Genomic DNA, 22,694 nt, shown 5'->3' with positions numbered 1-22,694 from the left:
CTCTATGCCAGGAAACTGAATCACTTCCATTTGAACTGTCTTAGGAAAATTCTGAAGATCACCTGGCAGGATAAGGTACCAGACACTGAGGTCCTTACTCAAACTAAATGGCCAAGCATTCAAACTATGCTTCCAAGAGTGCAACTCCAATGTCCTGGCCATGTTTTTCGAATGCAAAATGTACACTTGCCAAAAAGACTTTTTTATGGAGAACTCAGATGGGGCAGACGATCACATTGTAGTCAGAAGAAGCAATACAAGGACACTCTCAAGGTCTCTCTCAAGAACTTTGGACTTGATTGTGTGTCATGGAAAACACTGGCACAGGACTGCTCAGCATGGGGTGCCCACATCAAAAAGGGTGGTGTGCTCTATAAGCAAATCAGAATTGAGACAACACAAAGTAAATATGGGATGTGCATATTTGGAGTAATCACCCCAAATGTTCACACAGACTATCTGTGCCCAATCTGTGGTAGAGTATTCCAAGCTCCTATTGGTCTGATCAGACAGGGTCAGACACATTAAAACGAGTTTATCATGGTGATGTCATTTTGGTCCTCTTCAAGAACTAAGGACAACAACCAACCAATTGACTGACTGAAGCATCACCTGCCTACGTCAATTTAATAAGCACTTATTGAAAGCCTACTTTGTGCTAGGTACTAGGGCTACCAAGATAAAACAAGACATCCCTTAAATATTTTGCTTTCTAATGGGGGATTCAGTTGTTGTTTTTTAGTCATTTTTTTACTCTATGACCCCTTTGAAATTTTCTTGACAAAACTACTGGAGTATTTTGCCATTTTCTTCTCCAGTTCATTTTACAGGTGAAGAAACAGAGGCAAACAGGGTTAAGTGACTTGCCCCGGGTCACACAGATAGTAAGTATCTGAAGTTGGATTTGGACTCAGGAAGATGAGTCTTCCTGACTCCAAGCCCAGTGCTTTATCCACTATGGCACCTAGATGCCCTTTTAATGGAAGATAGGGCATAGCTAAGTGGAGCAGTGAATAGAAACCTGGACAGATGTCAGAAGATGAGGAGTAGGAAATATGCCTTAGATATTTAATAGCTGTACAATCCTGAGCAAGTCTCTTAACTGATTTTGGCCTCAGTTTCCTCATTTGTAAAAATAGGGATAATAATAGCCCTTCACCAGATTGTTACGAGAATCAAATTAGATTATATATTGTGTGTATGTCTTTATCACTTTGCAAACATTGAAGTGTTATATATTATATTTATAAGGCAAAAACTGGGAGAAAAAGGGATACTACTTTTAGTCAGAGTAAAAATTAGATCCATATGTTGGATCAAGAACAGGGTCCTTGTCTGGCACGGGCTCTGGGAACCTCACTGTCTGAGAAAGAACATCTCTTCCATGAAGAAACCTAGAATGAAGCTATTACCACATCGTAGAAGTTACCATCCATGGTCCAGTCATTGGTGACTCCAAATATCTTTCAGCACCCTTGTTGCCAGTTACCTAAGATGCCTTTCATTTCTCTGGCTTACCACAAAACCACACATTTAGAAATCACTGCTGTGAACCCCTATAATTATAAAGAAAGTGAAAATATTTTCACTTCTTTATCCCTTAAGGAAATATAAAGAAATTCTTCAATTAAATTGATGGAATTATAGGATGGCTAGCCATTGGCTAACACAACAATAAGTCACACCCCTTGGGTCAATATGAATAAGCAAGCTAGATAGCTCTGCAGACAGTGGAGAGTCAATCATCTCTAGCACTCAAGAGACAGCTAGCGAGCTATTTCCTGTTTTGTCTACTTAAGACGTTACCATGAAAAGGCCAAGGTCCCCCACTGCATCCTGGGCCATCTCCAGATTTCCAATTGTCCTGATCTATATCTGGTCACTGGACCCAGGTGGCTCTGGAGGAGAAAGGGATGCTGCTGACTTTGCACAGCCCAACCTCACTTCAATCCAATTCAGTTGCATGTCATGCCATCACCCCTCTGTTGTCATGGTCCTCTTCGAGAACAAGGCAAACAACAACAACAGCTAGCCACAAGGGAGAGAGATTTTTTCTTGAAAGGGAATAGTTCTTCCACTTGAACTTTTCCCTTATATCCCTTATACCTCTTCCAGAGTGCAGCAGGGAAAAGAACTTCTCTCTCCACCTCCTTCTCCCCCATTGACAACGGCATCTGACAATGGAGCAGCCCAACTAGTAGATGCTGCTTTTAGCAGAGAGCAAGCCCAGAGAGTCCTGTTGTGGAGTCTAGTCGAGCTACCAAGAATAGATCTAAGGATTCCAGTGGAATGGGTGCCACAAGGAGAGAAAAACATGGGGGCTCTGCATTGTTGGAGGTGGGAGTTGCCTTAGCCGTGTGTCCTTCCTACACATATGCCTGCTCCTAGAGGATTCCATGCATGTACCTACTCTTCTCATTGACTATGTGTAAGTGTGGAAGAGTGCTCCTGAGGCTTATGGGGATAGTGTTATGTGACTAGTATTGTTTACTTCAGTTTCTCCATCTGTAAAATGAGCTGGAGAAGTAAATGGCAAAGCACGCCAGTATCTTTGCCAAGAAGATCCCAAATGGGTTCACGAAGAGTCAGACACAACCCAAATGACTCAACAACAGCAATGACAAAATTCATGCTCTACCACTTCTTTATTTTTGTCCTTATTGACACATTTTGGTTTTATATCCCCTTCATTTCTGGATATGTCTTTCCTCAGAAATCCATTCCTTGTAACAAAGATTTTTTAAAGGAGGGGTGGGAAGGGAAAGAGAAGCATTTCAACAAAACAAACAAATTCATCATTTATGTCTGATAATACATGAAATAGTCCTGTGGTCCCCACTTCTGAAAAGATGTAAAGGTGAATTTTCTTTCTTTTTCTTCACATCTTTCTTCCATCCTTGCTTCTCTCCTTCCCACCTCCTTCTTTCCTTTCATCTATCTTTATTCTTCCCTTTCTCTTATTTCTATTTTTACCAACATGTATTATCTCTCCCTCCCACTACCCGCATTGAGCAATTAACAAAAAAAAAACTCAACAAATATTCATAGTCCAACAAAAGAAATCCACAATAGCCAAATCCCAAAATGTATTCCTCATTCTGCATTTTAAGGCCATCATTTCTCTGGCTGGAAGTGGTTGGAATGTTCTATCTTCAGTCCTCTGGACTTGTGGCTTGTCATCGCAATGATCAGAGTTCTGAAATCTTTCCAAGTTTTAGTTTATAATGTTATCATTTTTTATACATACTTTGTTCTTTTTTGGGTTAGTTCACTCCGCATCAGTTCAAAGACGCCTTCTTGGTTTCTTTTGAATCTGTCCACTTCATTTCTTATGGTACAATAATATTCCATTACAATGAGAGCATATCCCACAATTTATTCAATACTATAATTTTAATGTTTAATATTATAATTTCCTCAATAAGAAGGTATCATTTAGTTCCAGTTTTTTGGATACTATGAAAAGACTTACTATAAATATTTTTATACATTTTACAAGTCCTTTTCCTCTGATCTCTTTGGGTATGAGCCTAGAAGAAGTTTAGCTGAATCAAAGCATACATAATTAATAAGCATTCAGGGAATAGTTCCAAGCTGCTTTTCAGAGTGGCTGAATCAATTCTCAGCTACACCAACAATACACGAGTATGCCTGTTTTCCCACAGTCCTTTAAAATGTGTCATTTTTCTCTTTTGCTATCAAGGACACAGAAATCATTTTTCACATAGCTAATAGATGATGGAGCTAGGACCTATGTCTAGGTTTCCTCTCCTTCCTCTGAATTTCTACTGAATTTCTATTATAGCTATTGGGGTAAATATCTCACTTACTAAACTCCAAACTCTATAGGGACAAAAAGTGTGAGTAATTCATTATTTTATCCCCAACAGTGCCCAGTACATAGTAGGTTTCCGCTTTTTCATCTATATCTGCTGATATACAGCGCTTTAAAAGTATGCAAAGCATTTTACATATCCTATCTCATTTTACCCTCATAATAACCCTTTCAGGAAAATACTATATTATTCATATTTACAAGTGAAGAAACAAGACTCAGAGAAGTAAAGGACTTACTGATAGGTCTGATGTAATGAATGGAACACTTTGAGGCACACCTCACCTCTCATGTCAGTATCTTTCAGAAAAGCCACTCAAGCTTTAACGTACTCTATAGGTCTATAGCCACACCTGCAAAGAACACACAAGGGCAGGTCATATAAATAGAGAGGCAGGTCACACGGTAAATGGCTTCTGGTAATGTCATTGTGATGCTTCCTATAGGTTTCATGGAACATGTTATCTATGCCAAGGGTGTAGTCTTGCTGAGCATGTACACAAGTAATATAACCTTTGCCAGGCATTATGCTAGGTACAACAATAAGAAAAGAAAAAGAAACTGAGGGAAGAATCACAGCAAAGAAGAAACAAAATTATCCCTTTTTGTGCAAGATATGATGGTTCACTTAGAGAAGCCTAGAGAGTCATCTAAAAATTAATTGAAAAGATTAACAATTTCAGTAAAGTTGCGGGGTATAAAATAAACCCATATGAATTTCTTTATGTTACCAACAAAATCTAGCAAGAAGAAATAGAAAGAAAATCCATTTACAGAAAGTATAAAATACTTGGGAGTCTACCTGACAAGATACACAGAAACTACATTAACACAATAAAATATTCTTCATGCAAATAAAGTCTTCCCTGTTTAGCATACTGGCTATCCAGGCACCATTGGTTTAAGGCAATGGGGTCTGGTGACCTTTACCTCTCCTTATTGTTTACCTGACCTCATCATTTCATTGTTCTGGGGGTCTAGATTTCCTAGTACTACAATCCCTCCCATCCCCTACCCCCAGAAGCCATAGGAACAATTCTATTAGGGGCTCTACCTGAAGAGATCCTCAGAAGCAAAGGGAGGGGCGGGGAAAGCATTCCAGATAAATCAGATATGCAACAGGCATGTTCTCGGACAAGAGAAGAAACTGCTAAATAATAAAGAGTCATGGCGTGACTACAATCAGTTGAGAGGCTAGTACTCAAGATTCTGTGACATTTGCAGTCACTATTTAATCAGTCTACATTTCACCTCCACTGAATACAGCAGAATCAACGCCACATGGGCTCTTTTCTTTCTGGTGTTTTCCTCACTGCCACAATTGCTCTGAAATCAGAGGCCCCACTGCTTGTACAGCCAGGAGATGGGAAGATGTCAACTGCCTTTTGAGATCTCGTAACTCCCAGTCCACCTGATACTGAAGGAAATAAGACACAGACAGGAGGTGGTCCACAGACTGCAGTCCCCACCTCAAGATTTTTCTCATGGGGGTGGGGGGCATCGCCAGTCACTTTTTCCTATGTCTTGCCACTGGACTCCAATGAATGTGGAGAAGAGAGTGAGGCTGATGACCTTGCACAACCCTGCTGCACTTAAATCCAATTCACTTGCAAGTCAAGACCTTCCTGATGTCATTGACTCTTTTTGAGAATGAAGGAAGAACAATAATTTTCTCACAAATGCATACTAGTAGAAACGGAGGGAAGTAGCAAGAGAACATCTAACCTGTCCCAGTTCCTCAGCATAGTAACTGAAATATGCATCCAAGGAGAACCAAATCAGTTCAGGTATTCCTTAGTATCAACCCCTTCTATTCCTCAGATTCTGATTAATCTGGGATCTCTGAAATTAAAAAAAAAAATACTGTATTTAAGTACGGTTGATTTCCTTTATAAGCTTATGTATTTTACTTTATTATGGGGGGGGAGGGGACAAGGGTTAAGTGACTTGTCCAGGGTGATACTAGCAAGTGTCTGAGGCTGGATTTTAATTTAGGTCCTCCTGACTCCAAGGCCAGTGTTCTATCATTGTACCACCTGGCTGCCCTTACATATTTTATTTTCTAGATTTATAAATATTATTTTGAGAAAGGACCTAAAAAATTCACCAAACCGACTGCCAAAATGGTCCATTACACACATGCAAAAAGGTTGAGAACTCCACTCTAATGCCTTTCTTTTTATAAGGTAAAATCCTTTCTGACACAATCTCCAATACCCACGCTGCTCTGCCTTGTACCCATATCAGGAAGGAATTTTTTCAATATTTATTTCAAACTATTAGTAGAAGAAATTGTAACCTCTCTACAACTCAATAAACTGTCTTCAAAGTCTCTCGTTCTGGGATGTTCCACATACCTCCCCTCAACTCCAAAAAAAAAAAAATTACCTTTTAGTTAATCCTGATGATAGAGAGCCTCTTCCATTTGAGCTAGGCTGGTCCTTGGATGACAGACATGCTGTCCATGGTCAGGATAATCTTAAAAGCCCTGTCAGACCTCGGGCTTCACTGGCTCACACTGGCCATTGATGTCCCTTCCAGCCTGAGATCTAGGATCCCTTCTCAGCATAATACAAAGATGATGCCTATCAGGGAAGTACAGAGCCTTAAGAGTCTGGGTCATCCCCCCCAATCCCCAATGAGTCATCAAAAGAGGATGTCATTGAAGGATAGAGAAATTAAAGGGATAGAATGTGGGGAAGGGACAAACAGAATCATACAACCCCCTCCAACATCAACTATTCCCTTTTTTGTCATCTTTACTAATTTTCTGAGTGAGCTAAAATTTGATTTTTTTAAATTTGCACTTCTCGTATTATTAATGACATAGAGTAATACCTCATATAGTTGTTAATAGTTTGCAATTTTCTTTTTAAGAACTGTTTATTCATAACCGTGGCCTACTTAGCCATTGGGAAATGACTTTTGGTTATACATGCATACATACATACATGTACATATATGTGTGTTTGAATTCATTTCCTATAGATTTTTGTATAGCAGACCCTCGTCAGAGATAATTGATGCAAAGATTTTCCCCCTTCTTATCCTAGTTGCATTAATTGTGTTTGTGTAAAAGCTTTTCAATCTCATATAGTCAAAACCATGAATTTTATCCTTTGTGATTGCCTTTGTCCCTGTTGGGGTTAAAAATCTCCCACTAACCATTGCTGCAAAAAAAAAAAAAAAGTATCTAACTGATCTGATTCTCTTCTCACTTTTTCTAATGTTATGACCTTTAATATTCAAGACTCATATCCATCTCGAATGTATTATATTGCATGCGTAAGAAGTCTGTTTAAATCTAGTTTCTACCAAACTGGTTTCTAGTTTCCCAGCAGTACTTGTCAAATAGGGAATTCTTCCCTACGTAATTTATGTTCTCAAGTTTTCCTTGAACACTGGCTTGTTGAGCTAAATAATTTCTAATTCTTCCTTATCTAGTCTGTTTTTTTTAACCAATACCAAATAATTTTGATGATTACTGCTTTATAGTATAATTGAAGATCTGAGAGGGAAAACTTCCTCCTTCATTTCCCCTTTTTTCATTATTTCCTTTAAGATTCTAGATCTTCTGTCCTTCTAAATGAATTTTATTTTTGTCTAGCTCTACAAAACATCCTCTTGAGAGTTTGACTGGCATAGTACTAAATCTATAAATTATTTTAAGTAGTACTGTCATTATTTTTATCGTCCCATGTGAAATAAGGTATGTGCATGAGTGATATACAGGGAACCCATGATAGTTTTAGTCTGAGGGAATCTTATTCATTGAGAGCTCACCTTTTCTGAGAAAGCACTGTACCTTCATGAACAGTGCCTTTCCACAAGAAAAAGAATTTGTGAATTTCTACAAGAAGAGGATTCCAAGAGGGAAGAGGATGAGAAGGAATATAAAGTCACAGAAGAAATGATACAGCCTTTGGAAAGGAGATTAATCATGGTAAGGGCAGAGAGAAAGTTGGTTTATCAGGATCACAAAAAGGAGGGAGAGTAATGTCTAGTAAAGGTGGAAAAATAGGTTGGAGTCTGTTTTTAAAAGCTTTGAAAGCTAAATAGAATTTATTTGATCTTAGAAGCATTAGTGAGTCACTGACATTAATTGAGTAGGGAAGTGACCTGGTCAAATGTGCACTTAGGGAAAATCCCTTTGGCAGCAGTGTGTAAGATAAACTGGAGCGGTGACTAGAGGCAAGGAGAACAATCAGGAAACTATTGCAATCACTTAGATGAGAAGCAATGAGAGGCTAAATTAAGGCAGCAGTTGCATGAGTAGAAAGGAGTCAGATGTGAGCAATGCTGTGAAGGTAGAACCTACAAGATTTGACAACTGATAAATAAGGAGAGTAAAGAGTCAAGGAAAAGTCCATACAGACAAACTTGGGGAACTGAAAGACTAATGATTTCTTTGACAGAAAGAGCGAGGTTTAGAAGAAGTTAGGTTTGGAGATAAAAACAATGAGTTCAGTTTTGGAAATGTTTAGTTTGAGATCTATCTTGTATATTCAAATGAAATGCCCAATGCCAAATGCACAAGGAATAAGGGACTACAGGAGAGACTGTAGCTGGATATATTGACCTTAGCGGAAAACTAATAATTGAACCCATAAGGGATAGCGAAGTTACTAAGAAAGAGAATGTAGAGGGAGAAGAGAAGGGGATTACAACAGAACCTTTGGGTATACCCAGAGTTAGAGGGCATGTATAAATGATGAGCCAGTCAATGAGATGGAGGAATGGTCAGAGAGGTGGAAGGAGAACCAGAATAGAATAGTACAACTAAAACCCAGAGAAGAAAGAATATCCAGGAAGAGAAAGTGGTCAATGCTGACAAAAGCAGGAAAGTCAAAAAGAATGAGGACTGAGAAAAAACAATCAGATTTGGCAATTAAGAGATCATTGGTATCTTTGGAGACAGTGATTTTGACTGATGAAGTCAGAAAACAAATCACAAAGGGTTGAAGAGCAACAGGCAGAAAGGGGAGAGGAAGCATGGAGTCAATCAGTCAGTCAATAAACATTTACTAGGCACCTTTGTGCCACACAGGTTGTAGGGTGTGTTCAGGGAGGACCAGTACGTTTGGTGTGATGGCTGCCGAATCCTTTTCAAGGTTCTTTCCATGTTTGGTGTCCACCTGTTCCATTCAACTCTCACCTATGGCTCCAAGAAGCTGCAGCATGCTCAGCAGCCACACCCCAGTAAACCATTTCTGCAGACAGACCAAACCAGGTTGAGGGTAACCAAGGGTTCTCAAACCCATTGGTAAGTTAGGGGGGTGTCGACCCCAAGCATGTGAAGACTTCCCCTGGTGGAATGGGCGGATGAAAACAATTTGTTCCAATGGCCATGAAGGCAGTTGAAGCAGGCAATGTGGAGTGCTTAGAGCTTGGTTAGACACCAAAGATGCCAAGGTCATCCACTGCATCCTGAGCCATAGCCAGTCGTCTTGATTCTGTCCTGTCACTGGACTATGATGACTCTGGAGGACAGAGTAAGGCTGACAACTTCAGGCACCTCTGCCTCACTTAAATCCAATTTACGCATGAATCAAAAGACATCACCCATATCATTTTACTATTATACCTGTCTCAAAGTCCTGTGGCAATAGGCAAGTGATGGAGGCAGCAGGTGCAGATACACTGAGAGCTGTAGTCACAACCCAGGTGGCCCAGGCCATAAGGTCATTTCTCACTGGAAGCAGCAATGGGCTTCAGCAGCCCCTTGGGTGTCTGAGTAGACTTTTAAGGATCACACTGCTCACCTCCTGCTGTGAGGAAGGGCGCTAGAAAAGGTGCCCAAAAAATTGTCTGCTTACTCAACTCTGGCCTGATTACCATGACAGGTGGGGAATCCCACTCTGTGGCTGAAACACAAAAAAAATGTACAAAATGTACAAAAACATCTGCAAAGATGATTCCACTCACTGTTGGCACATGGAACGTGTACACACTTATAGACAGCACAAAATCCAATAGACCTGAAAGAAGAACTACTTTTGTTGCAAGAGAACTCAACAGGTATCCCATCCAAATAGCAGCCCTGAGTAAAACAAGGCTGGCAAATGAAGGCCAGCTTACCGAAGTCAGAGCTGGATACACATTTTTCTGGAGTGGTCACAGTGAAGGGGAACTCCGTAAAGCTGGCATAGGTTTTGCGGTCACAACTAATCTAGTCAGCAAGCTGGCGTGCCTGCCAAAAGGCTTATTTTACAGAGAACTCACACAAGACAAGTGCTCATATAGAGGTCAGAAGGGTACTCTTAAGGTCTCTCTGAAGACCTCTGGAATTGATTGTGAGACACTGGCACAGGACTACCCAGCATGGTGTGCCCCTGTCAAAGAAGACACTGTACTCTATGAGCAAAGCAGAATTGCAGCACCTCAAAAGAAACATGAGATGTACAAATTTAGACATCTCCTTCCCAAATATTCATATGAACTATTTATTTCTGACCTGCCTTAGGGCCTTCTGAGCTTGTGTTGGTTATGATGTCATTTTGATCCCATCTCATTCTGAAGGCCAACAATAAATGAACCATGTGCAAGGTATTGTTAGTCCTAAGAATGAAACAGTAGCTTACGTATGACTGGAGGTAAGACATGGACACAAGTGAATACAAAGGTTATAGAAAAGTAATACAAAGGAATTTTAAGAGAGACAAGATTCGAATGCTCATAATTGGGAGCACCTGAGCTATGCTTTGAAGAGATTCTTCTCATGCTATGAGATGGAAGTAAGGAAGGAGTGAGAGTGCTGGGTACAGAGATGGGAGGTATAAATGGTATGTATAGGGAGGAGTTAGCAGGCAAATTTGACTTGAAGAGAGTGTAGGAAAAGGGTAATAAAATGAAATTAGACTAGAAGGTAGGAACCAGAGTGTGGCAGGACTGAAAGGTCAGATTGATGATTTTACATTTTATTTTTGAATGGGATTTTCATTTCTTTCTTCCTCCTGGGTTTGTTATTGCTATATAGAAATATTAATTTTTCATTGGTTTATTTTGTATCCTTTTTATCCAAAACCATCATAGGATGGTTTTGTCTCTACTTTGTCCATCTTTATGCCTTCCATTTCTTTCTCTTGTCATTGCTGTTGTTAGCATTCTAGAACTATGTTAAATAATTGCTGGGGTAAAGAGGATCTTTATTTGACTCCTTTATTTGTGGTGAAGATTTCTAGTGATCTCTTGCCATATATAATGCTTGCTTTTCATTTTAGATAAATATTTTTCATATTAAAAAAAGACCCTTTATGCCTATACTTTCTGAAGATTTAGTTGTTGATTTTTTTTTAACATAAATAAGTATTGTACTTTTTCAAGGCATTTGTACTGAGAAAATGGAGGTCTTTTGATGAGAGCTCTATCTTCTATTTTCTTCAACTCAAAACAGCCTTGACATCATCTCCCACTTTCTTCCTTCTTTCTCCCGGTCTCTTACAATGATGTAACTCTTCTCCTTGGCAAAGCCAGCCTCTCTCTACTTGTGTGCCTAAGCCTATCCTCTCCCATCTTCTCCAGCATATTGCAACCTCAATCATCTCCACTGTTTCTCAAATTTTCAACTGTGCCCTATCTACCAGTTCCTTCTCCACTACTTTCAAACATGCCCAAGTCAACATTATAGTTTAAAAAACAAAAAAAAAACAAACCTGCCTTCATTGTGCCATATTTATCTCCAGCAATTATTTTCTCTCTTTCTCATTCAAAGTTTTCAAAAAGCTAACTGCACTGCATTCTATGTGCTACCCTCCATGTACTACCAGGTTTTCTTCTCTAGAATCCTTTATCAGTCTTATCCTGCCACGCCTTAGCCGTGGAATCTTTCCTCCCTTAGGCTGTTGGGCCTAATCACTTTCTAATAATTCAAACACAAAATAATGAAACTGTGCTGTGTGGGTCAACTACAAACTTATGGTACATGATCTCAACTGGATCCTCCCTGGACCATCCTTTCATACCTCCCTAATTGACTCACTGTTCTACTCATACAATATCTTTTCCAAACCCTTTCATTCCTTCTCAAACCTCTCATAGCTTCCCTTCTCCCACCCTCTCAGCTGAGAACCTTACCTCATATTTTACTAAAAAAAAAGTGGGACCATTCACTGAGATCCTTCTCTTCTCCCTTTCTCTTCATTTCACACCTCCCAGATGCCTTCTTTCATTAATCTTTGCCTTTATCCTGGTCTCATATGAAGGGGTGATCCTGCTCCTTGCTAAGGCAAACCCCTCTGCATGCACAAATGACCATATTCCAACTTGTCTTTTCCAGCATTTTGCTCCCTCTATCATCCCCACTCTTTCACTTATATTCAGTCATTCCCTGTCTACTTGCTGCTCTTTTACTACCTATAAACATTCCCATCTTTCTCTTCTTTTCATAAAACTGTCACTCGGTCCATCCACCCCTGTCAGCTGGCTAGCTGGTTCCATATCTCTCCTCCCATTTGTAGGCTAAACTCCTTGAGAAGGTCATCTACAAAATTTACTTCCACTTCCTTTTCTCTCATTCTCTTCTTAGCTCTCTGTGGTCTTGGTCCCATCCTCATTATTCAACTGAAACTGCTCTTTCCAGTTGCCAATGATCTCTTAATCACCAATTCTACTAGATTCTTTTCAACTCTCATCCTGCTTGACCTTTCTGCAGCACTTGACACTGTTGATCATCCTTTTCTAGATGCTTTCTTCTATCTAGGTTCCCATGACAGTACTTTCTCCTATTCCTCCTCCTACCTATCTGATTTCTCCTTCTCAGCCTTCTTTGCTGGATCTCCATCCAGGTCATGCTCCCTAACTGTGGATATCCCCCAGGGCTCTCCCCTGGGCCTTCTCTTCTCATCTTTCTCTATACTATTTCAGGTGCTGATCTCAAAAGCGCCAATATATTCAATTACCATCTCTAGATTGATGATTCTCAAATCTGCTTATCCAGTCCTAATTTCTCTCAGTGACCTTCAGTTTCACATCTCCAGCTCCCTATTGGATGTCTCAGATTGCATGTCCCATGGATATCTTATGTGTCCAATATGTCCAAATAGCAATATATCCAAAACTGAACTCATTATTTCCCCCCCCTCTTCCTAACTTTCTTATTACTGTTGAAAGGACCACTATCCTCCCAATTACTCAGGCTCACAATCTAGGTGTCATCTTGAACTCCTCACTATGTTCACTCTGCTCCTTCCCCCTTATCTAATCAGTTGTTAAGTGTTTCATAACATCTCTCATAAATGTCCCCGTCTCTCCTCTGACACTACAACCACCCTGGTTCAGGTCCTCATACCTAATGCCCAGACGATTGCCTGCTGATTGATTTCCCTTCTTCAAGTTTTTCTTGCTTTAATGTATACTGCATTCAACTGCCAAAAAGATCTTTGTAAAACACAGATCTGATCATGTCATCAGAACCACGTCCCTTTACAGTAGTTCCCTAAAACTTTCAGGATCAAACATAAAATCCTCTGTGTGGTATTGAAAACTGTTCATAATCTGATCTATTTGTACCTTTCCAATCTTCTTAAGTCTTACTGTTTGCACTGCCCACCCCTTTCACCCCCTAGTCCCAAAGTACTCAGCGATCCAGTGACATTGGCTTCCTTGCTGCTCTTTATTCAAGATATTCCATTTCTTGACTCTGGTCATTTTCATTTACTGCTAGCCTAGCATTCTCTCTCTCCTCATCTGCCATTTGGTTTTCCTGACTTTCTGCAAATCCTAACCAAAATCTTACCTTCTTTAAGAAGCCTTCCATAGTGCCTTCCCTCTGTCAATTATTTCCAGTTTATCCTGTATATATCTTGATAGTTCATAGTTGTTTGTATGTAGTTGCCCAGGTAAACTTCCTGAAAGTAGGGACTATCTTTTGCCTTTCTTTATAACCTCATCAATTAGCAAACTGTATGGCATACCAGTCAATTCAGTCATTTTTAAGGAGTTCTGATTCTTTGTGACCCCATTTAGGTGTTTCTTGGCAAAGATTCTGGAGTGTTTTGCCATTTCCTTCTCCAGCTCATTTTACAGATGAATAAACTGAGGCAAACAAGGTTAAATGGCTTGCCCAGGGTCATACAGCTAATGTGTCTGAGTCAGATTTTGAAATCAGGCCTTCCTGACTCCAGGCCCAGCTGTCCACTACACTACGTAGCTGCCCAGTGTCGCACAATGGTTGGTTGTTGTCCTTCATTCTCGAAGAGGACCAAAATGACATCACCATGATAAAGTCAAGATTCAGTGTGTCCAGCTGTGGCTGATCAGACCAATACAAGCTCAGAATGCTCTACCACAGATTAGGCACAGATAATTCATGTGCACATTTGGGGTGGATACTCTAAATCTGTGCATCCTACATTTATGCTGTTTCAATTCTGCTTTGCTCATAGAGCACAGCACCCTTTCTGATGTGGACATGCCATACTGAGTGGTCCTGCGCCAGTGTCTCCCATGTCACACAATCAAATCCAAAATTCTTTACAGAAACCTTCAGAGTGTCCTTGTATCACTTCTTCTGACCACCATGTGATCGTCTGCCCCATGGGAGTTCTCCATAAAACAATTTTTTTGGCAATGATATGTTTTACATTCGAACATTGTGGCCAGCCCATTGGAGTTGCACTCTCTGAAGCATAGTTTGAATGCTTGGCAGTTTAGTTTGAGCATAGACTTCAGTGTCTGGTACCTTATCCTGCCAGATGATCTTCAGAATCTTCCTAACACAGTTCAAATGGAAGTGATTCAGTTTCCTGGCATGGAGCTGGTAGGCTGTCCATGTTTCACAGCCATACAACAATGAGGTCAACAGAACAGTTCTATAGACCTTCAGTTTGGTAGTCAGTCTGATACCTCTTCTCTCCCATACTTTCCTTTGGAGCCTCCCAAACACTGAGCTAACTCTGGTAATATATGTGTGAACCTTATCATCTCTGTATCCCTGGAAAGTATACTGCCAAGGTGAGTGAACTTATCCATAGCATTCAAAATTTCCCCATTTGTTGTAACCAATGGTTCTATGGATGGATGGTGTACTGAAGCCTGGTGAAAAATTTTTGTTTTCTTAATGTTAATTGTCAAACCAAAACTAGTACAAGCAAGAATCAATCCATACTCTGTTGCTTCTCAGTCTCAAAAGTTGCATTGAATGCACAATCATCTGCTTACAAAAAGTGGTGCACACCCAATCATAGGCAGAACTTAGTTAAAAAGTTCTGTAAGGAACTGCAGGATAGAGTAAAACTCTAACCCTTACTGCCCTCCCTGCCTTGAAGCTCAAGGACTCTTGCTACCTTTGTCTTTGAGACAGTAAACTGCCTATCACAGAAACAACAAATATAAGAACCAGAAGACCCAAAGGAGACCATCTAGTCCAATGCCCCCAATTTTACAGAGAAAAAAAAGAGGCCTAGATTGGACCTCTATTGCCCAAAGTCACACAGACTGTTAGCATCAGAACTGAGACTAAACCAAGTCTCCTGATTTCCAATTTAGGGATCATGGTACTATGCCCTGTTGTCCCTTGTCCTAACAGAGCATCTGCTGGCTACTCCAGCATCAGACACAAATACAAGCCCTTGCTTGGTAGGAACTCTCTCTTGGTTCTCCTACTTGTCTGATCACTCTTTCTCTTGCTAGGTCATCATCCACATCATGACCTCCATCAAATGGAAAAAAACAAAAACAACCTACTCTGCATTTGAAGAGTTTCTTTGTGCCTTTGAAAATCTCTCTTGATTATATGAAGGGAAGGTAGGAAGATCTAGTCAACTAACAGTGCCCTTATCAAAACAGGAGAGAAAAAACCCACCTATCAATGTATAATTCTGAGATAACTCAACCTAAGTCTCAACTTCTCCACTTCTAACTAAACCATTTCTTGCCCATAAAACAGAAACAATTCTCCCACAGAAGTCATTTTGGAGCTACAGCTTACGGGATTCTCGAAGACAAAATTTCACAATCAGAATTAAGCAAGTGTTCAGAGATTAGCTAATGGTCTTAAAACAATAGCCCCTTAAAATTTGGGAGAATGGCTTTATTCAAACCATTGAAGCTTTCTGTGATCACTCCTTCTCCAAGCATTCTCCTTTCCACGTGGTCAAAGGAGAATTCAAGACAACTTCTATCAAGAACTTCTTCCTTTTCTTAGTCTGGTCATTATTTTATACCTTAATTCAATCAAGGTCATCACATAAATCAGGCCTTCTAGGTCCTTGGGTTCAGTCTTTTGACTGAGTCCAAGTTTTACAGAACAAATCCCTTTATTACGGGGGTTTGTTCTGTGAAGTTTGGATTCCATCAAAGTGCCACACTTGAGGACCTAGAGGGCCACATGTGACCTCCAGGCTGCAGGTTCCCCACTCCTGTGGGCCTAATTCTTCAAGAAGGGGTAAGAGAATGCTCTTAAGGCACTTAATGGAGAGCTTCTTACCCTGCATTTTATTTTTACCCTTAGGGAGAACAGAATTCCTACTCTCAACTTTTACCCTGTTTAGTTAAGGAAATGGAAAGGCCTTTGCTGGAGAAGGAGGAGATTTAATGCCAGGCATGGTTTTTCCTAGAAGTGTGATTAAGTAATGGTGAGGTTTTCTTCTGTAAGCCTGGAGAGAACATCAGCCTGGAAAAATATGTATTTCTTCATGTATTTTTTCAAAAATATATTAATGCCTTTCGTATTTACATTATAAATATTTAATGATTACTCTCACTCTTAGGAGAGGTCTCTCTGTAACAAAGCAAAACAGTTAAGTAAGACTAATAATGCAGTTACCACATCTGAAAGAGAATGCAGCATTTCACACCTGCAGTACCCCTCCACCTCTCTAAGTTTAAAAAATTAACATAAATCCTTTTTTTCTTTTCCTTCCACTTCCCACTTCATTGAAACAAAAGAAAACAAATTCCTTGTAGCAAATATGCGTAGCCAAGCAAAACAAATTCCTTTGATGCCTATAAGCAAATATATGCTCTCCAGTCCAACATTGCCAACTATCTATCGAATATTGAAAATTGGATATCTTGTGGACATGTAAAACTCAATGTCAGTCTAAAATGGAACTCCTTAGACTCTCTACCCCAAACCCACTCTCCCTCTTTCTGTTGAGGGTGCCACTATCTTTCTAGTCACCGAGATCACAACATCAGAGTCATCTCCTTATATAACTTTTCCTACATATCCAATCAGGGGATAATAGCTTTCCAGGTAAAAAGTAACACAGAGGTCTTCGAGTCCAACCCTCACATTTTATAGATGAAGAAATGACCAAGAAAGATTAAAAAATCTACTCAGTAAGCATCTAAAATAGGAATTAAACCCAGGTCTTTCTGACTTTAAGTCCAGTACTTTATCCACTAAGATACGCTGCCTCTTGATCTTTGACAATCAGCCATTGAAGCTTGTAAGTTCTATCTCTACAACATCTCTTCCCTCTGATTCCTTCTCCCTACAACCACCACCCTAGGTAATGAGTTAATTCAAGAACATGGGCTTTCCTCATTCATTTACTCCCTGCTAAGGTTTCTATGAATGTGTACCTATTCTCCTCCACAGTTGCTAAATGCATTGATGACAGAATATGACTCAACTTTATGATATATTTATTACTTCTGGATTTACCTTAATATATGAGCACCTATGATTATTATTTCTTTTTGCCTTATGGCTGGGTAAATTATTATGTTTAAAATCTATAAGTGTCGTTACTGTGAATGGCTGGTTTATGTAAATGAAAATATATCAGTAGGGGCTCAAGAACTAAAATGTCAAGTAAGGAGATCATATTTCCCTTATTATCTAGAGATAAAAACAAGGTTATCCCTAGGAGCCTGAGAGAGGCACATACATTGGGGTGGTCCTTCTCTATGAACCTAGACTTGTCAATGTAAAGGTAGGTTGGAGTAATAAAGTCAGCCAAGATAATGAGTACATGCCTACATGGTCTGTGTGAAAGATATAGAGCACTACAAAGTGAATGGGTACCCCAGCTATACATTACATCTATACATACTATCTCCTCTGATAAAAATATAAGTCAAGCCACTGTGCTAAGCGTTGTGCTACAAATGGTTGGTTGTTGTCCTTTGACCTTGAAGAGGTCCAAAATGACATCACTATGATAAAATCAAGTTTCAATGTGTCCGACTGTGGCTGATCGGACCAATACGACCTCAGAATGCTCTACCACAGATTGGGCACAGATAGTCCGTGTGAACATTTGGGGTGGGCTACAAATATATGTAGAAAGAAAAACTATCCCTGACTTCAAGGAACATACATTCTAATGAGGGAAGAGAGTGAATAAAAGGGAGCTGAAAAAGAAGAAAGGAATGAGAAGAGGGGCAGGGAGAGTTCAGAGTAGAGAAAAGTCCGGAGAGTGAGGACAGAAGCCCAGAGAAAAATGGAGATAAATGTAAACCCCTGGAGAGCTGGGTCTGTTTTGTTTTTGTCTTTTTACTTCTGGTGTGTGGCACACTGTAAATGCTTAATAAATAAATGCTTGTGGGATTGATTGATGGGAACTAGAGATGGATAAATAATTTGTTGGGGTTGGCCTGCCATGTATCTGTTTGCATGTGGGAGAAGGCCTTGGCAAAACTGGCACGAGTGGCAGAATCATAGAATCATAGATTTAGAGATGGAAGGGACCTTACACTATCTAGTCCAACCTACACTCATTTTATAGGCAAGGAAACTGAGACCCAAAATGGGGCAGCAGCTTGCCCAAAGTCACACAGGTAGCAAGAACCCAGTCCTCTAATTCCAGACCACCTCACCACTTCTCTCATTCCTATTTCCTAATAAGATGATTAACCTAAGGTCACAAGTACCTCCTGTTTCAGATACCCTCAGAGCCACAAGGAGTCAATTCCATTGTCCTGCCAAAAGACCTGGCTATGCAAGATGTAGAGAGGAAGAAACAGTTTGCCAAACCATGGAAGAGAGCCATGAAGTACAAAAGCCTTGTATCCCAGTTTCTGGCTTTTGGAGCTGAGAAGGAAAGTTGTGAGCAACCTTAGAGCATTACAGGAAGAAGTAAAGTGTTCAAAGATCTTATCAGCTCCCCAAACAACAGACCAAACAGAAAATTCCTTGCTACTAAACTCCATTCTTAGAATTGTCAAAGGAGCGAGGACAGGAGGACAAGATTGGAAGACTTCCATGTTTATTTTGTACGCCCAAACTGATGAGGCAGAAGGATATGAGAAGGACAATGTCCTACTCTTTCTCTAAGTCTGCTCCCTGGAGGGGCCTGTTTGATAAATCATGACTCATGTAGCCTATAAAGGCCTATTATCATGATCCGTGATTAAAAACATCTTGTCTGTTCATAACTTTTCTTTCAGAAGAAAATTCATAGGTTTGAAGGCAGAAGGAACCAGTAAAGTTACTTAGCCCAAGCTCTTCTTTTACAGATGAGGAAACTGTGACTGAGAGGGATTCACACACTCCCACCAGAAGCAGGGAAAACTGAGGTTAGAAGTCACACAATGGCTAAGGTAATAAGTCTCACTGGGAGCATTCAAATCCAAGCCCTCTGGCTCCAAATTAATTTGTTTTTTTACCCTGTAGGAAGGAGATTAGAGCAAGAAGTTTTCTATCCCAAATGATTCAGATAACTCTCCTGCCATTTCAGGAAAGATACCAAATAAGATCCCCTATCTAGTAGGGTCATATAATGAATTGGGGGAAAAGTCAGTACCAGAACCCAGCTTTTTCTCTTTTTTTATTTGCCTATGAAGCCATGCTGTCCTACATGCAGGGGGAAAGCAAACTATAGGCCATGGGCCACATCAAGGAAGACTAAATTTTTTTAGCTGAATTTCAACAAAAACCTTTGCATAATTGGTGGATGGGACTTGTAAATAAGTACCATGATTTAGGACGCATCTAGTGGGGTCAATGGGGCAACTTCTTCCATTTAGATCTACCTATCTTTGATCTGATAAAAGAGGCCATTCTTTGCCTCATTTCTTACCTAGCCTTTAATCACTGAAAGGGCATTGGCTCAGACAAATTGAGAACTGGAAAAGACCTTAGCTTAAAAAGGCCAAGATCTCCCACTTTACCTGAGACTGTCTCCAGTCATCCTAATCTATATCTTGCTCCAGATAGCTCCGGAGGAGAAAGTGAGGCTAGTGACTTTGCACAGCCCATCCAATGCACTTGCAAGTCAAGACATCACCTTCCTCATGTCTTCTTCAATAATGAAGGACAAACAGAAACAACAACCTTGGTGAAGTGTTTTTTTTCAGCTATGACAGCCATTAAAACTTGATATTGGCAATAAGTAAATAGAACTAGACTCGGAATCATTTAATCACAAAATGTTAAGCCAACTTTTTTTAAAAAGAAGAATACTTAAAAATATTCTTAGTGAGAGCAAATGGAGTTTTTGTACTACTGATAAATAAGATGAAATAAATTTATTCTAAAATATTATTTATTTCATCTGGATTTGTTCCCTTTTTAATTTCTACTTTTGTATGTGTTTTATAATCTATATAAGATTAGTACACTAGTATTGTTCATTGTTATTCAGTCGTGTCCAACTCTCCGTGATCCCATTCGGGGTTTTCTTGGCAAAGACACTGGAGTGGTTTTGCTATTTTCTTCTACAGCTCATTAGGTGAGGAAATTAAGGCAAACAGGGTTAAGTGACTTGGCCAGAGTCACACATATAGTAAGTCTCTGGCACAAGATTTAAACTTGGGAAGATGAGTCAGGCCTGGCCCTCTGTCCATCCATTGTGCCATCTAGGTGCCCAGTACACTAGTACATCTTTATAAATAGATAAATGTATATATGTAATAGAGGAATGGCTAATGAGTCTAGTTCCTATCAGCCTGCTCCAAGAGTGCTTGTGACACGATTCTCCACATGAAAATGCTGGGGAGTCTAATTCCTGGAGATTCATGACAACATGTAATAGAAGTACCTGGGGAGACTTTGGAGCATGTGATGTCATTTTTGTGACTAGTTCTGGTCTGCTAACCATATGATGAATAGCAGGCTCTTTGATTAATTTGCAGTTGTGGCTCCCAGAATTACAGGTGGCTTCAAAAGGTATTAATTTCAGCCTCTCTAGGTTGGACTTCCTTTCTTGGCTTGACTTTTCTTCCTGCTGGATGTACATTAAGAGACAGTGCTGTAAGAGGAGAAGCCTCATTCAGGCCTTGTGAAAACAGGCTTGGCTCCTTTGCCTTCCTATTTATTCTCTAGCCTCAATGGGTTCTCTAGAGAATGAAGGTGCCTTGTTTTTTTAAAGAGCCACCAAGGGTATGGGTAGTTGAGCCTTTTGCCAACTAATAGCTAGCTCTAATTTTATCAAGCTTGATCACAGAACTTTACAACACAAAAAGATATCAATGTGTATGTGCTTCCTTTAAGATTTTAACATCTCAACTCTGTTCCTTTACTTTTTGTAATCTCATCAACTAGACTTCAAGAGAAATCCTCAATCAGAGGTTTCTTGATCAAGTCTTCTCACCCTTTCTTCTATTATAACTACTTAGTAGAACCTGTGCTCTACTGGTAAGCCTTGGAGAACCCTGTGGTCCTAGCTACACCACTATAAGGTGGGATTTGTGGAAGATATTGACTGTTTAGCTTTAATTATGTATATATATGTATGTATGTGTGTATGTATATATGTATGTGTATGTATGTGTGTGTATGTGTATATGTGTGTGTATGTGTATATATATGTGTATGTATATATGTATGTATGTATGTGTATACAGGCAGTGGTAAATTATGGTTGAGAGTGCCCTCCTCCCCCGATCTGGCCCCTAAGAATGGATTTTGCATTGTAAAATACAGCAAAATTTCACTTTAAAATGTAAAAACCATTCTTAGCTTCCAGGTTATACATGGACCAAATTAGCTGTTCATACAGGGTATTGGGAAAATGTTTCATTTTTATATTTTTAACAAATAGACTCAAAAGCCACAGATATGCATCATTTGGAAGATTTTTAAGTGGATTAGAAAATTCTTTTTCCAAGATTTCTAAGAGCATAGATGTGTTTAGGTAACATAACACATGTGATTTGCAGCAACACATGCTTATAAAACAAATGAAGGAGAAGGCATTCGTGCTAGACACTGTGCTAAGCAAGACCAGTCCCTGAAACTGAAGAGCTTCCTTGTTTCAAAGATGAGGATGACATATTTAGGAGGAGGGTGGTAGCCCTCCTAAGAGAGAAAGAACGGATTTGGTCTGAGAAGTTACAGAAATAAATAGTGGAGTCCCAGGCAATCAAATGACAGTCCGTCCTAGGAATGGTAGCACTGATTTGCATCATAATACTAACAGCTAGCATATGCATACATATATTCATATACATACACATATAAATATTGCTTTAGGATTTACAAAGTGCTTTACATATTTTATTTCATTTGATCTTCACAACTCTGTGAGGTAGGTGTTATTATTATGCGCATTAAACAATTGTGGAAACTGAGGCTGAGAGACTTGCCCAGAGTCACGCAGATAGTATTTGTGTCAAGATCTGAACTCAAGTCTTTAACCCAGAGTGCAATGCTCTACCTGACATGCCTCTGAGCTGCCCCCAATAATTTAATAATTTAATTATTGCTCCCAGAGCTAAAAGTAGAAAGTGGGGAGGGGGGGGGAGGAGTGAGAAGAATAGAAAAACACTGTTTGCAGGATGGCAAAAAAAATGACTATAGAACAGTGTGATGGATCTGGTACAGGCCAGAAATAGTAAGCTATCACTTAGTAGAAGCCAGGGCTCCAAGGAAGAGAGTGAAATGCAGCAGCGCATCAGGATGATGGACAAAGAACGTAGATTTCAATGTCTTACTGATTACCGTGGCTTTATGATCTCATTAGCTAATAAT

At 39.7% G+C, this 22,694-nt stretch overlaps 1 long non-coding RNA gene across 1 annotated transcript; it reads right to left on the bottom strand.

The window, feature by feature from the left end:
- Window positions 1–1,070: 1,070 nt before the first annotated feature.
- LOC140499580 (uncharacterized) lies at window positions 1,071–22,374 on the bottom strand. Its single transcript, XR_011965488.1, has 4 exons — window positions 6,224–22,374; window positions 5,561–5,677; window positions 4,075–4,188; window positions 1,071–3,328 (listed from the first exon to the last, which is right to left on the bottom strand). It is a non-coding gene; the product is annotated as an uncharacterized lncRNA (long non-coding RNA).
- Window positions 22,375–22,694: the final 320 nt, after the last annotated feature.

This window comes from Notamacropus eugenii, chromosome 4 (assembly GCF_028372415.1).
Source record: "Notamacropus eugenii isolate mMacEug1 chromosome 4, mMacEug1.pri_v2, whole genome shotgun sequence".
Taxonomy (NCBI): domain Eukaryota; kingdom Metazoa; phylum Chordata; class Mammalia; order Diprotodontia; family Macropodidae; genus Notamacropus; species Notamacropus eugenii.
This window is presented reverse-complemented; position numbering and strand designations above follow the sequence as displayed.